This window comes from Aethalodelphis obliquidens, unplaced genomic scaffold (genome assembly GCF_003676395.1).
Source record: "Aethalodelphis obliquidens isolate GAN/ISIS:26980383/991018 unplaced genomic scaffold, ASM367639v1 scaffold74, whole genome shotgun sequence".
Taxonomy (NCBI): domain Eukaryota; kingdom Metazoa; phylum Chordata; class Mammalia; order Artiodactyla; family Delphinidae; genus Aethalodelphis; species Aethalodelphis obliquidens.
In genome coordinates, this window is record NW_020838018.1 from 6,085,015 (window position 1) to 6,091,404 (window position 6,390).

The following is a 6,390-nucleotide window of genomic DNA, read 5'->3' on the forward strand; positions in this document are numbered from 1 at the left end:
AGGTTATTTGGAAACTTTTTTTTTTTTTTTAGATTCCATATATATGTGTTAACGTACAGTATTTGTTTCTCTCTTTCTGACTTACTTCACTCTGTATGACAGACTCTAAGTCCATCCACCTCACTACAAATAACTCAATTTCGTTTCTTTTTATGGCTGAGTAATATTCCATTGTATATATGTGCCATATCTTCTTTATCCATTCATCCAATGATGGACACTTAGGTTGTTTCCATGTCCTCACTATTGTAAATAGAGCTGCAATGAACATTGGGGAGCATGAATCTTTTTGAATTATTGTTTTCTCAGGGTATATGCCCAGTAGTGGGATTGCTGGGTCGTATGGTAGTACTATTTTTAGTTTTTTAAGGAACCTCCATACTGTTCTCCATAGTGGCTGTGTCAATTTACATTCCCACCAACAGTGCAAGAGAGTTCCCTTTTCTCCACATCCTCTCCAGCATTTTTTGTTTGTAGATATTTTGATGATGGCCATTTTGACTGGTGTGAGGTGAAACCTAACTGTAGTTTTGATTTGCATTTCTCTAATGATTAGTGATGTTGAGCATCCTTTCATGTGTTTGTTGGCCACCTGTATATCTTCCTTGGAGAAATGTCTATTTAGGTCTTCTGCCCATTTTTGGATTGGGTTGTTTGTTTTTTTGATATTGAGCTGCATGAGCTGCTTGTAAATTTTAGAGATTAAGCCTTTGACAGTTGCTTCATTTGCAAATATTTTCTCCCATTCTGAGGGTTGTCTTTTAATCTTGTTTATGTTTTTCTTTGCTGTGCAAAAGCTTTGAAGTTTCATTAGGTCCCATTTATTTTTGTTTTTATTTCCCTTTCTCTAGGAGGTGAGTCAAAAGGATCTTGCTGTGATTTATGTCATACAGTGTTCTTCCTAAGTTTTCCTCTAAGAGTTTTATAGTGTCTGGCCTTACATTTAGGTCTTTAATCCATTTTGAGTTAACTTTTGTGTATGGTGTTAGGGAGTGTTATAATTTCATTCTTTTACAGGTAGCTGTCCAGTTTTTCCAGCACCACTTATTGAAAAGGCTGTCTTTTCTCCATTGTATATTTGTACCTCCTTCATCAAAAATAAGGTGATCGTATGTGCATGGGTTTATCTCTGGGCTTTCTATCCTGTTCCATTGATCTATATTTCTGTTTTTGTACCAGTACCATACTATTTTGATTACTGTAGCTTTGTAGTATAGTCTGAAGTTAGGGAGCCTGATTCCTCCAGCTCCGTTTTTCTTTCTCAAGGTTGCTTTGGATATTTGGGGTCTTTTGCATTTCCATAAAAATTGTGAAATTTTTTGTTCTAGTTCTCTGAAAAATGACATTGATAGTTTGATAGTGATTGCATTGAATCTGTAGATTGCTTTGGGTAGCAGAGTCATTTTCACAATGTTGATTCTTCCCATCCAAGAACATGGTATATCTCTACATCTGTTTGTATCATCTTTAATTTCTTTCATCAGTGTCTTATAGTTTTCTGCATACAGGTCTTTTGTCTCCTTAGGTAGGTTTATTCCTAGGTATTTTATTCTTTTTGTTGCAATGGTAAATGGGAGTGTTTCCTTAATTTCCCTTTCAGCTTTTTCATCATTAGTGTATAGGAATGCAAGAGATTTCTGTGCATTAATTTTGTATCCTGCTACTTTACCAAATTCATTGATTAGCTCTAGTAGTTTTCTGGTAGCATCCTTAGGGTTCTCTATGTATAGTGTCATGTAATCTGCAAAGAGCAACAGCTTTATTTCTTCTTTTCTGATTTGGATTACTTTTATTTCTTTTCCTCTCTGATTGCTGTGGCTAAAACTTCCAAAACTATGTTGAATAATAGTGGTGAGAGTGGACAACCTTATCTTGCTCCTGATCTTAGTGGAAATGGTTTCAGTTTTTCACCATTGAGAACGATGTTGGCTGTGGGTTTGTCATATATGGCCTTTATTATGTTGAGGTAAGTTCCCTCTGTGTCTACTTTCTGGAGGGTTTTATCATAAGTGGGTGTTGAACTTTGTCAAAAGGTTTTTCTGCATCTATTGAGATGATCATATGGTTTTTCTCCTTCAATTTGTTAAGATGGTTTATCACATTGTTTGATTTGCGTATATTGAAGAATCCCTGCATTCCCGGGATAAACCCCACTTTATCATGGTGTATGATCCTTTTAATGTGCTGTTAGATTCTGCTTGCTAGTATTTTGTTGAGGATTTTTGCAGCTATGTTCATCAGTAATATTCCCCTGTGGTTTCCTTTCTTTGAGACATCTTTGGTTTTGGTATCTGGGTGATGCTGGCCTCATAGAATGGGTTTGGGAGTGTTCCTCCTTCTGCTATACGTTGGAAACATTTGAGACAGATAGGTGTTACCTTTCCTCTAAATGTTTGATAGAATTTACCTGTGAAGCTATCTGGTCCTGGGCTTTTGTTTGTTGGAAGATTTTTAATCACAGTCTCAATTTCAGTGCTTTTGATTGGTATGTTTATATTTTCTATTTCTTCCTGGTTAAGTCTCCGAAGGTTGTGCTTTTCTAAGAATTTTTCCATTTCTTCCAGGTTGTGCATTTTATTGGCATAGAGTTGCTTGTAGTAATCTCTCATGATCCTTTGTATTTTTCAGTGTAAGTTGTTACTTCTCCTTTTTCATTTCTAATGCTATTGATATGAGTCTTCTCCCTTTTTTTCTTGATGAGTCTGGCTAATGGTTTATCTATTTTGTTTATCTCCTCAAACAACCAGCTTTTAGTTTTATTGATTTTTGCTATTGTTTCCTTAATTTCTTTTTCATTTATTTCTGATCTGATCATTATGATTTCTTTCCTTCTGCTAACTTTGGGGTTTTTTTGTTCTTCTTTCTCTAATTGCTTTAGGTGTAAGGTTAGGTTGTTTATTTGGGATGTTTCTTGTTTCTTGAGGTAGGATTGTATTGCTATAAACGTCCGTCTTAGAACTGCTTTTGCTGCATCCCACAGGATTTGGGTCATCATGTTTTCATTGTCATTTGTTTCTAGGTATTTTTTGATTTCTTCAGTGATCTCATTGTTATTTAGTAGTGTATTGTTTACCCTCCATGTGCTGGTATTTTTTACAGATTTTTTACTGTAATTGATATCTAGTCTCATAGAGTTGTGGTCAGAAAAGATACTTGATATGATTTCAGTTTTCTTAAATTTACCAAGGCTTGATTTGTGACCAAAGGTATGATCTATCCTGGAGAATGTTCCATGAGCACTTGAGAAGAAAGTGTATTCTGTTGTTTTTGGATGGAATGTCCATAAATATCAATTAAGTACATCTTGTTTAATGAGTCATTTAAAGCTTGTGCTTCCTTATTTATTATCCTTTTGGATGATCTGTCCATTGGTGAAAGTGGGGTGTTAAAGTCACCTACTATGATTTTGTTACTGTCAATTTCCCCTTATATGGCTGTTAGCATTTGCCTTATGTATTGAGGTGCTCCTATGTTGGCTGCATAGATATTTACAATTATTATATCTTCTTCTTGGATTGATTCCTTGATCATGATGTAGTGTCCTTCTTTGTCTTTTGTAACAGTCTTTATTTTCAAGTCTATTTTGTCTGATATGAGAATTGCTACTCCAGCTTTCTTCTGATTTCCATTTGCATGGAATATCTTTTTCCATCCCCTCACTTTCAGTCTTATGTGTCCCTAGGTCTGAAGTAGGTCTCTTGTAGGCAGCATATATAAGGGTCTTGTTTTTGTATGCATTCAGCCAGGCTATGTCTTTTGGTTGGAGCATTTAATCCATTTACATTTAAGGTAGTTATTGATATGTATGTTCTATTACCATTTTCTTAATTGTTTTTGGTTTGTTATTGTAGGTCTTTTCCTTGTCTTGTGTTTTCTGCTTAGAGAAGTTCCTTTAGCATTTGTTGTAAAGCTGGTTTGGTGTTGCTGAATTATCTTAGCTTTTGCTTCTCTGTAAAGGTTTTAATTTCTCCATTGAATCTGAATGAGATCCTTGCTGCGTAGAGTAATCTTGGTTGTAGGTTTTTCCCTTTCATCACTTTAAATATGTCCTGCCACTCCCTTCTGGCTTGCACAATTTCTGCTGAAAGATCAGCTGTTAAGCTTATGGGGATTCCCTTGTATATTATTTGTTGATTTTCCCTTGCTGCTTTTAATATTTTTTCTTTGTATTTAATTTTTCATAGTTTGATTAATATGTCTTGGCATGTATCTCCTTGGATTTATCCTGTATGGGACTCTCTGTGCTTCCTGGACTTGATGACTATTTCCTTTCCCATATTAAGGAAGTTTTCAACTATAATCTCTTCAAATATTTTCTCAGTCCCTTTCTTTTTCTCTTCTTCTTCTGGGACCTCTATAATTCGTATGTTGGTGCCTTTAATTTTGTCCCAGAGGTCTCTGAGACTGTCCTCAATTCTTTTCATTCTTTTTTCTTTATTCTGCTCTGTGGTAGTTATTTCCACTATTTTATCATCCAGGTCACTTATCCATCCTTCTGCCTCAGTTATTCTGCTATGGATTTCTTCTAGAGAATTTTAAATTTCATTTATTGTGTTGTTCATCATTGTTTGTTCGCTCTTTAGTTCTTCTAGGTCCTTGTTATATATTTCTTGTATTTTCTCCATTCTATTTCCAAGATTTTGGATCATCTTTACTATCATTACTCTGAATTCTTTTTCAGGTAGACTGCCTATTTCCTCTTCATTTGTTTGGTCTGGTAGGTTTTTGCCTTGCTCCTTCATGTGCTGTGTTTTTCTGTCTTCTCATTTGGTTAACTTACTGTGTTTGGGGTCTCCTTTTTGCAGGCTGCAGTTCGTAGTTCCCATTGTTTTTGGTGTCTGCCCCCAGTGGCTAAGGTTGCTTCAGTGGGTTATGTAAGCTTCCTGGTGGAGGGGACTGGTGCCTGTTTTCTGGTGGACGATGCTGGATCTTGTCTTTCTGGTGGGCAGAACCACATACTGTGGTGTGTTTTGGGGTGTCTGTGACCTTATTATGATTTTAAGCAGAGTCTCTGCTAATGGGTGGGGTTGTGTTCCTGTCTTGCTAGTTGTTTGGCATAGGGTGTCCAGCACTGTAGTCTCCTGGTTGTTGAGTAGAGCTGGGCCTTAGTGTTGAGATGGAGATCTTTGGGAGAGCTTTTGCTGTATGATATTACGTCGAGCCCGGAGGTCTCTGGTGGACCAAAGCCCTGAACTCAGCTCTCCCACCTCAGAGGCACAGGCCTGATACCTGGCCAAAGCACCAACACCCTGTCACCCACACAGCTTGGAAGAAAAGGGAGAAAAAAAGAAAGAAGGAAAAACATAAAATAAAATTACATTATTAAAATAAAAAATAAAATATAATTATTAAAAATTAAAAAGTTATTAAAAAAGGAACAAAAAGAGAGCAACAAAACAGAAAAACAAATCCACCAATGATAACAAGTGCTAAAAACGATACTAAAAAAACAAAATGGACAGAGAGAACCTTAACACAAATTGTAAAAGCAAAGCTAAACAGACAAAATGACACAACGAAGCCTACACATACACACTCAATAAAAGAGAAAAAGGAAAAATATACATTATATATATATATATATATATATATATATATATAGGAAGAGAGCAACTGAATCAATAAACAAATCTACCAATGATAATAAACTCTAAATACTAAACTAAGATAAACATAAAACCGAAGCAAATTAGATTCAGAAAGCAAACCCCAAATCTACAGTTGCTCTCATAGTCCACCGCCTCAATTTTGGGATGATTTGCTGTCTGTTCAGGTATTCCACAGATGCAGGGTACATCAAGTTGATTGGGGAGGTTTAATCCGCTGCTCCTGAGGCTGCTGGGAGAGATTTCCCTTTCTCTTCTTTGTTCTCACAGCTTCCGGGGTTCAGCTTTGGATTTGGCCCCGCCTCTGCGTGTAGGTTGCCTGAGGGCGTCTGTTCTTCCGCTCAGACAGGACGGGGTTAAAGGAGCCGCTGATTCAGGGCCTCTGGCTCACTCAGGCTGGGGGGAGGGAGGGGCACAGAGTGCGGGGCGAGCCTGCGGCAGCAGAGGCCAGTGTGACATTGCACCAGCCTGAGGCGCGCCGTGTGTTCTCCCGGGAAAGTTGTCCCTGGATTCCGGGACCCTGGCAGTGGCGGGCTGCACAGCTTCCCCGGAAGGGAGGTGTGGAGAGTGAGCTGTGCTCGCACACAGGCTTCTTGGTGGCTGCAGCAGCCTTAGTGTCTTATGCCCGTCTCTGGTGTCTGCGCTGATAGCCACAGCTGGCGCCCGTCTCTGGAGCTCGTTTAGGTGGTGCTCTGAATCCCCGCTCCTCATGCACCCGGAAACAATGGTCTCTTGCCTCTTAGGAAGTTCCAGACTTTTTCTCGGGCTTCCTCCCGGCTAGCTG